Source organism: Rousettus aegyptiacus, unplaced genomic scaffold (genome assembly GCF_014176215.1).
Source record: "Rousettus aegyptiacus isolate mRouAeg1 unplaced genomic scaffold, mRouAeg1.p scaffold_m13_p_17, whole genome shotgun sequence".
NCBI lineage: Eukaryota > Metazoa > Chordata > Mammalia > Chiroptera > Pteropodidae > Rousettus > Rousettus aegyptiacus.
The window spans coordinates 1,475,595-1,485,127 of NW_023416292.1; the positions used below are offsets into that span (position 1 = coordinate 1,475,595).

Below are 9,533 nucleotides of genomic sequence, written 5' to 3' on the forward strand. Positions count from 1 at the left end.
TGCCTTAAGCGAGATCCATTCTGGAACTCATAAATCCATGACTTGTGGAGGTTTCACCCGACACTTGTCTTCTAGCGCTTAAGGATGCTCCACATTGGTTTACTGGTGACCAGAACTTGGCAGGTGGGTGGGAGAATTTTCTGATTTTATATTTTTAAAAATTGTTGTAAAACTCATGTAACAAAATTCATCATTTTATTTAGTTTCATTTAATATTGAGACCATACAGTGAAGAACTGAGAAGGCAGATAATTGGAAGTCCTGCTCTTGGGGGGCACATGTTGCTTCAAAAGCCCACCCATTCTAGCCTTTTTTCTCAGATAATATTGCAGTAAGGGCTCCCCATTTCTTGAAGAACAAGGTCAGATGGGGTCCTTAGGTAAAAATCTACTACCTAAGTTCAAATCCAGCTTTGCTACCACAGGTACCTTAGTTAATTTCTCCATACCTTAGTTTCTCATCTATCAAAGATAAAAAAAAAATAGTTCCCACTTAGTAATGTTGAGAGGATTAACATCTGTGAAGTACTTAGAAGAGTGCCTGGCTCTTAGTAAGGACATGTTTTTAAATATTATTATTATTACCATTACCAGATCAGGAGGCATTGATACATACCACACGATGAAAACCGATGAAAACCGCAACAGCGATTTGGAAATTGGGGATTTTGTACAGCTGGGAAGGCTGGGGGGTGGGGTGGAGGTGTAGATTTGTTTCTATCCCTTCTTCCATTTGTAAGGAGTAACGGTTGGAAATGTGTTCTTTACCGTTTCTAAAATGTTAGCCCTGTTAGGGAACCCCCTTTCCCACCTGCACCCTATTCTGCCGTCACCAGGCTAAGCCAACAGTTCCAGCTCCTCTTGGGCTCGGGCTGACTCCGCCTGGTCCAGATCCTTGCTTTGTGGTCATCTGGGCACTGCCGTTGGGCTTATTTTACTGATGGAATGACCAACTTAAGCGGTTAGCGAGCTTGAGATTTGATTCTTCAGCTTCCTGGAGCTTTTCCCACTCTCGTAAGCCCCTCCCAGGCCGCAAGGTCACCCGGTACCAGGTCACTGTGAGACACCCACGGCAAGACAGCATCCTCTTAGCTCCTCTTCACTTCTTAGTCTGGTCTGCTCCGAACTTGGGGGGAGTGGGGTCGTTTTCTGCTCCTTCTAGCAGAGGAAGCTCTCCTGTCCTCAACATGCCCGGGGACAATGGTGATGCCTTTCGGCCCGGGACGGAGTGGGGGGGGTGGTGTGGGGGGCGGGGGGGGTGTATGCGGGGGGGGTGTGGGGGGCGGGGGTGTGTGGGGGGCGGGGGGTGGTACGGGGTTGGGGAGGATGGTGGTGAGGCGACCTCACTGCGCGCCGCGGGCAACCAGCCCTACTCAGTGATGGCGAGTCGCGGGGCGAAGGTAGGATGGTGCTCGGCCGCGACTCCCTTCCGGACGCGGTTCGAGGGAGGTGCCCTCCGCTATTCGCCTGCCCGCCATGTCGGTCAGTTCACACGGAAAGACCGGCCAGGACCTCCAAGCCGGCTCTCCGCCCACCGCCGCCGCCAGGAGCCACCTCGGCAACAAACTTCTGATTGGCTGGCCAGGGGCAGAGCAAGCCAATCAATGGCCTCCGCTGCGCTCGGGCGCGGCCGAGTCAGAAGGAAACCAGCTGGCGGGTGGGGGCGCGCGTGGTTCCGGAGCAGGGTGGCTCTGGTTGCGGTGGAAAATTGGCCTTATCGGGAAAGAGGTAAGCGTGGGGAGGGCCTGGGCGAAGTGGCGGCTGGACTCGGAGCCCCTCCCGTTCGCCACCTGCTGCCAGAGCGTCTCAGTCGTCCCGCGTTTCTCAACACTCCCGCTACATCCCACAGGCTGACTGCAGGGCCTGGCCCAGGCGTTCCGGAACAATCTGGAGGTGCTGGGTTTCTGAACCTCCAACCCTTCCCAGTCCTCTCTGCCAGTCTCCTCAAAATTTGGGCAGTTATGTCTACATGTTTGTGTCTGGGGCCCTCTTCAGGTTTTTCTTCTCTGTGTGTGCCCACGTCCCCCCATGGCCGTATTACCGATCACCTGCCCTCAAAAAACCAAATTTACAATCCCCTTCATTCATTATACTGACCCTGCTCGAGCCAGCCTCGTACCACTAATAAGAATACACATTTTATGAGAACATAGATTGTGAGCTTTGGAAGAGAAAGTGTCTTGAACAGAAACATGCACATACATATAGACTCAAAGAAACTAGCATAGGAGCATTGAGATTAGGACCCTACGAATGGTGACCTGGGTTAAACTTCAGCCTTTGCCACTTACTGGCTGTGTGATCTTGAGCAGTTACTTAACCTCTCTTCTTCCTATGAAAAAAAAATCTAATGATAATAGCACTTGCATCCTAGCATTGTTGTGACAAAATGCTTGGCACACAATACTGATAAATGATGATATTTCAAGTATAACAGGAAAGAATATATCTTTCCCACATTGGTTTAGGTGTTAGGGACAACACTCAATTCTAGGGATATTTAAAATTTCTATCAGTAACACAATTCATATAAGATTCAGAATAAAATTTGGTATAATCTCACAGTCCCCAACTCTACAGTGTGTGCTGCTTTTAGCTCATGGATTTTTATTTATTTTTATTTATAAAGCACCTATAGCACCTGGTCTTCCTAGGTGGTCTCCCATCTAAGTATTAACCAGGCCCAACCCTGCTTGGCTTCTGAGATCAGACATCGGGCTTATTCAGGGTGGCATGGCTTCCGAGATCAGACAGCAGGCTTATTTGGGGTGGCATGGCCATGGACCACGGAGTGTGGCTCCACTGGGTGTAAAGCAGACATGGTAACTGCTGCACTATGGAACCATGTTCAGCTCATGGATTTTACCAAGAGAGAAATCTTTTGGCAAGACCAGATTCCTCTTTTCCTCAAGGACTCTTCTTCAGATTCTTCCCTCTCAAAATTTTAGAACAGTAGCATCTGAGGATTATAATATATTCCATTTTAATAGGATTTAACTTCCTTTTTTCACGGACTTGTGGAGTACCTTACCTGATCTCTACATATAACTACCTTAATATCAAGATGAGATTGTGTTTCCCAAAACTCCTCAAGTCCTTCCCTGTGGTCCAGACACTCATCTCTTCTGCCATCTTTGTTTCCCCCATGAATACTATACACTGGTACATAGATTTTTTTCAGTGAAACCAGAGACTGTTAATCCAGTGCTCACAGACCCATGTGGCCAGCCAGTTCTATTACTGCTGGGCCCTGTCGATGTCAGAAAGGGGCCTTTGTTGATATTTTGCATTGTTAGGAACAAAAGCAATGATGTAGCTGAGGTTCTCCATGGTGCCAGATGATGGGAACAGGGAGGAGGGCGAGGAGCACACAGCACTGGGGTACTACTGTTCAATGGGAATCCAATAGACTTGGGTGTCAGTGTTTAGTCTGTGCCTTTAGGGGCAAGTCCATCAAAAGTGGTAGGTCTCGGTTACCCCAACTGTGAGACAGGTGAATCATACGTATCTCCTTACTGTATAGGTATTTTAGGAAGATAAATTACATCATACAATTGAAAGTACTTTATATTTTTTGAAAGAAAAAAGGCGCATGTGGTATGTACATATGTGGAGGGGTAAAAGGCTATTAAATCCATTTCATGCCAGTATTTTTACTGGGCCCAATGTAACATGATCCAACAGGTGTTATTAAAAACTTATGAGTCCAGCTCTGTGCTACCTGTGGTGAGGTATATGGAGGAATCATATAACATGATCTCTACCTTTAAAGAATTTACAGTCTAGCCAGGTTGCTCAAATAACACATGAAACATTGATGCGTGTTACTGCAGGTTTATAGCGATGTTTCCCCACCCCATTGTACTCTGGCCTACAAGAAAAGGATATTCTGGTGATGTGAGATGGAGCCAACTCAGGCTGATGTACCCCACTCTGATCAGTACAACTGCTGGCCTCTGTCCTTTCCTTTTCTGTCCTTAGAGAACCACGGCGTCTTATAAACCATCCTTAATGCTGTCTTCACCAGTGCTCATGAGTCATGGCCCAATGCCTTGTGACCTAGGCTTGGGTCTTGAATTCACTGGGGTCTCCTCTCCTGCTCATCTTTGATGCTGTACTTCATCTACTGTCATGTAGGTACCTGTTCCTGATGCTTTCTCTGAAGTACTTGCCCACTGCCACTGCCTATGAATGCCATCACAGCTATTGTAGCAGCAGCAGCTGCTCTGGGGTGGGCCCTACGTGGGACACGGGCTACCGTTATCCCCATCCCTCCCTGTTCTGGGCAAGAGAGGCCACCTCTTTTCCCCCTTCCACAAGAGGAAGAAGGGTGCTAGTGTGCCCTTCTAATATCTGCATTTGCCGCCGCTCCCCACCCCCACCCCCAAAACCAGGTAGACTAGAAAAGATATAAGGTGCTTTTACCTTTTCCCATAGCACAGAGGGCTGTGCCCACTTCGGAGGCTCCCTCTGCCTTCTTTGTGGAGGGAGCTTGTCTGGGATGGGTAGAGAATCAGTTCTGTTGCTGCATGCTTGGTAGACACAGTCCAGCTCCAGATCCCCAGTGTTCGCTGGCAGATCTAGGTCCTTTCCTTTTTTGGGATTGCCAGTGAAGGCTTAGCATAGCTTCTGAGAAGGAACAGATTAGTGTTATTGCTGTCTGTTTGAAAATAAGAGGTGGGACATTGCCAATTCAAATAAAAATCAATACTAAGTCTCACCCATCAGACTGTCAAAATGATTAAAGTCTAAAGCAATATTTGGCATTGAGGGGAGATGAGGACTTGTGCCATGGGTAATGAGTGTACCTTTGTAGAACCCCTTGGAGAGCAGTTTGACAGCAGCCAGTAAAGGTAAATTGTTCATACCTCACAACTCAGCAGCTCCCTCCTGAGCATATATACCAGTGGTTCTTAGCTGGTGATGCTTTTTTGGCCCCAGGGAACATTTGACAACACTGGACACATTTTTTGTTTTGACTCAGGAGAGGGCAGGTGCTATTGGCATCTAGGGGATAATGGCCAGGGATGTTGCTAAACATAATCCACTCCATCCTCCCTTGCCCTGTCCAATGAAGAATTATCCAGACCCAGCTGCCAATGGCATCACTATTGAGAAACTCTGACATATGCCTTAGAAATACTCTCAAATGCAAGCCCAAAGAGACAAAAGGGTGTTCACTGCCTCATTTATTTCTAACAGTAAAATGTTGAGAATAATCTAAATTATTTTAGATTTCAGTCTCTCCAAATGTGAACAGAGAAGTAAATTTAGGTGTATCATATAATAGGATGAATGAACTGGAACTATAAGAATCAATATGGATAAATCTTGAACATGTAATATTCAGTGAAAGAAGCAGAGTGAGACATAAAGTACTACCCTATGCAGTGTACAGGCCCAAACAACTCTCTCCTTAGTTTATGGCTACAAAAATACGTGATAAAATGATAAAAACACACAAACCTCAGTGTACTTCTGGAGAGGAAGAGACAGGAATGGGGAGAGGTGACAGAGGACTTGAAATGTGTTACAGTATTTTATTTTCTTAAAGCTTTTGCTAAAGCAAACATGGTAGTGATAACATTTGTTAAATCTGTATAAGTACTACTGCACACCAATGGATTACACCACTGGAGCTCCCATTTGTTAAATCTGGATGGTAAACATATGAGTGTCTTTATTATATTGCTTTGTGGCAGGTTTGAAATATTTCATAGTGAATTTAAAAAGGAACAGTGTAGGCTCAGAGATCCACATGGATTGTTTTCCATTTACATTGACCCAGAAGGATGTCTTCCCTTCTGTCTCTATATTGTTTGGTGTAGTACTTATGTGATACCTACCTTGGATTGTTTTTGCCATTGTCGAGACATCATCCACCAGAGGGCGGGACCTGGGTCTGTGGTACTTGGCTGGTATTCCATCCTCAAAACCCTAGATAAAGCTCTTTTAATCTGCCTTAGGGAAGTCCCCTTTAGATGGTATAATGGGTTAAATAGCATCCCCTTCAAATTCATGTCCACTCAGACACTTAAAATGTGACCTTATTTGGAAACAGGGTCTTTGCAGATAGTCGAGGATTGAAATGATATCATAATGAATTAAGATGGTCCCTAAACTCAATGTCTAGTGTCCTTATAAGAAGAGGAGAGGACACAGAGCAGGCAGCCACATGAAGATGGAGGTAGGCAGAGACTGGAATGATGTGGCCACAAGCCAAGGAACACCAGGAGCCACCAGAAGCTGAAAGATGCCGGGAAGGATTCTTTCCTAAAACCTTCCAAGGAAGCGTGGGCCCTGTTGGCACGTGGATTTTGCTCTGCTGACCTCCAGAGCTGTGAAAGAATAAATAAAATTTTTAAATTGTTTTATGTGACCCAGTTTGTAGTACTTTGTTACAGCAGCCCTAGGATTTGAAACCAGACTCAAAACAGTGTTAGCCAGAATAAAGTATTTCTGCATTGAGAGGAAGGTGGCATCTGTATGCCGCAGTCCTAGTTCATATAAGGACACCCTATACCATGGTGGTGTCTGTTACTCAGCTCCACAGAGTTGCCATGGAGGCAGGTGTGGGGACCAATGCACTTTATGAACTGCCTGCCACAGATTTTCCAAAAGGAGACTCTGCCATTAGTTTGGCTGTTCAGCATCTGAGCCCTTATTTATTATTGGCCATTCCCCACCACATGACAGCCTGACTTCAACTATTTAGGATGAGTATGCTGGCGCTCACTTGCCCAGCCTCACTAGTACATTACTTGGTTCTGCCATTGTAACCTTGCATTGAAGATTAGTGACATGTAAAAGAAGGTGCCCGTGGGACCCACTCTGATGAGGTTGGGGCAGTGATCCAGCTACATCCAGATTCCACAGGTAAGAGCAGCTATGGTTCCCATGAAGCATCCACTATCCATAGCTGGTGGTGGTGGTGGAGCCTACCCTTGTGTCTGCACCTCAAGAGTGGTGGCTGTGGGGTCTTTATGGACATGGTCCTGGGCATTGTTTTTGGCTGCTTGTCCCTTACACTTGGTTCTAGAGCCCTCCCAGGGATTTTGTTAGTGACCTGATATGACACCCCCTTAAAAGGGCAACAAACAAACAAATGAATTCTTTTTCTAATTAAATCAGCTAAATTCAATTTTTATTGCTTGCAACCTAAGAATTGGGACTGGCACAATGCCTCCCTCTGACAGTCTGACCTCCAAGTAGTTTTAATGGATTGCATGACTTAGACTTCTTAGGACACAAATGTTTTTAAGTATTCTGTTTTACGGTCCCATGAAGACAGGCATATTTAGTGAAATGTATTATAATTGTTGGTTCAGAAAATGTGATCACTGAGGCCAATGAGAGATGCTTTCATACTTTTAAGGTGCCTGTGGACTGAGAGCATCCGCATGTGAGGATGGGTCAGAAAGCAGCACCTGACACTCGCACTGAGCTACAGTCATCAGGGATGCACTCCCACGTTGCCATAAGTGTATTCCCCTCCGATCCTGACTCACCTTTCCTCTTAGGCTTAGAGCTGATCGTGCCCCTGACTTCCTGACCATGTGTATCTTGTTCTTTAGGATTTGGGTTTTGTGGCTTCTTCCCTGGAATAGCTTTTCCCACATATTCTTGTGCAAACTGCAATTGTTGGCCCTAATCTCTGACATATTTACTTATAGAACTGCTGGCTAAGCCTGGCACCAATGACATCCATCTGCTATTGTCCCAACCTGTCTCCGGAGTCTTATTTTGCCAAGATCCGTGGCTCTGTATGGCATCCATGAAGTAGATGTAGGGATTATTAGGGTAGAATGTTCTTTTCTGGTGGGTTTTAGGAGTGTTTGAGGTCACCCCTAGAGCTTTTAGTGCTTTTGCTAATGTAGGTAGGTCTTATCTCTTCTTGGGACTCTGACCCATTTCCTGTTATTATTTCTTAAACTGGGTCAAGTGTAATTCTGTTCTTTCTCTTCAAAGTGTAGCTGGCAACCCAGACATGTAGGTAGGAGCAGCACATTCATTTTTACTGTTGGCAGTTTTCGTTCGAGCCTAGCATGATGGGGCAGGGTCTGCTCACTTTTTTTTTCCATTTCAGCCTTTCTATGCTGGTTTCCTCCCTTTTTCTGCTCCTTGGGCTACACGGGGAAGCCAAGGACTTAGTTCAGTCTCTTGTGTCTGTCCCGCTCAAACCACATGTGGGTTCTGTCCCCAGGGCGTGGCCTAGTTTCCAGGAAGGATTGCTACTCTGGAAATTTGGACTGCCTTGGGATTGAGCAATGTGTTTGCTCCCATTGGGCACAGCATGGTGGCCTGGGTCACCTAGAGGCTTAGCTGGTGGTAGGAGCTTCCATCAGCCTATTTGAGGCAGAGTGCTTTCTAGAAGAGTCTGAGAGGGTCTACACAGGATACTGAGTTTCCTGATGACACACTTCAGCTGTAGACCCTGCATCCAAGTACTTGGTGGAATGAATGGCTGAGCTCGCAAATAAAGGAGTAGTTCCCAGCGCACACCCCCCCCACCCAGCCCCAGAGAGTGCTTGGGGCTGCTACTGTGCTTTGCTGGCCACTCCACCCCTCATCATTCTTTCCACTTCAAAAAGAATAGAGAGATATTTTGTCCATATACTTCCTTCGACACTTACATCAGACTGCCTTATGGGTTTTCAAATCACCTAAATGTCTTATAAGTGGCTAAGGCAAGATAAATGTTATTCTCTCCACCAAACTCCACATCAAGTACCTTGAGAGCTCTGCACTCATATCCTAAAAGTACCAACTAGTGACACGTCATCTGGCTCAGGGTTTTACATACAGTAAAAATCTGTTGAGTGATTGAGCTGTGCTCAGAAAGAGAAAAAATCATGACTTACCTTCTCTTCCTGTCTTTTCTCTGAGATTCAGCTTTCTGCCTGTCTTTTCATGGCTTAACTTAGAGAGATCCATGAACTTCCATGAGAAAACACTGTGTATTTATTTTTCACACAGCTAACTAAAATTTAGCATTCCCTTCAATTATGAAGGTAACACACCGCAGCAGTGTTAGTACCTGAGACTTCGTCAGCAACTTAAGTCATAGGTGTTTTTATATCACATATGGTTATTGAAAATACTTTGAAATGCCATTTATGCTCATCAACACTTTGAAATGACTGTAGTTAGACTTGTTGCTAGATCTTGTTATTTAGTGCATTAATAATAAATATGTATATACTATATAAAATAATTATATATATTTACATCTTACCTGTATTTCATTGTAATTGATTTCTTTTGTAATCCTATGCATTTTATTTTATGCCTTTAAAAATGTTTTAAGAAGAGATCTGTAGACTTCATCAGATTGCCAAAGGGGTCCACAGCACACAAGGTCAAGACCCGTGGTCACGCCATGCCTTCTGGAGTCTTGATTTTTGGTAGGTGTCCAGTGAGAGCAGGCACTAATCAGAGCAGATTGGGAGAATGTGGGTGCAGTCTCAAGCCTTTTAAGTTTCAGAAAAGCCTCAAATGGGTGCTAAGAGAGATGCTGCCCACTGGTGACTGAAA

At 45.4% G+C, this 9,533-nt stretch overlaps 1 long non-coding RNA gene across 1 annotated transcript; it reads right to left on the reverse strand.

The window, feature by feature from the left end:
• Positions 1–261: 261 nt before the first annotated feature.
• On the reverse strand, positions 262–1,489 carry LOC118612971. Its single transcript, XR_004955323.1, has 2 exons — positions 1,373–1,489; positions 262–1,175 (listed from the first exon to the last, which is right to left on the reverse strand). It is a non-coding gene; the product is annotated as an uncharacterized LOC118612971 (long non-coding RNA).
• Between the last annotated feature and the right edge of the window lie 8,044 nt (positions 1,490–9,533).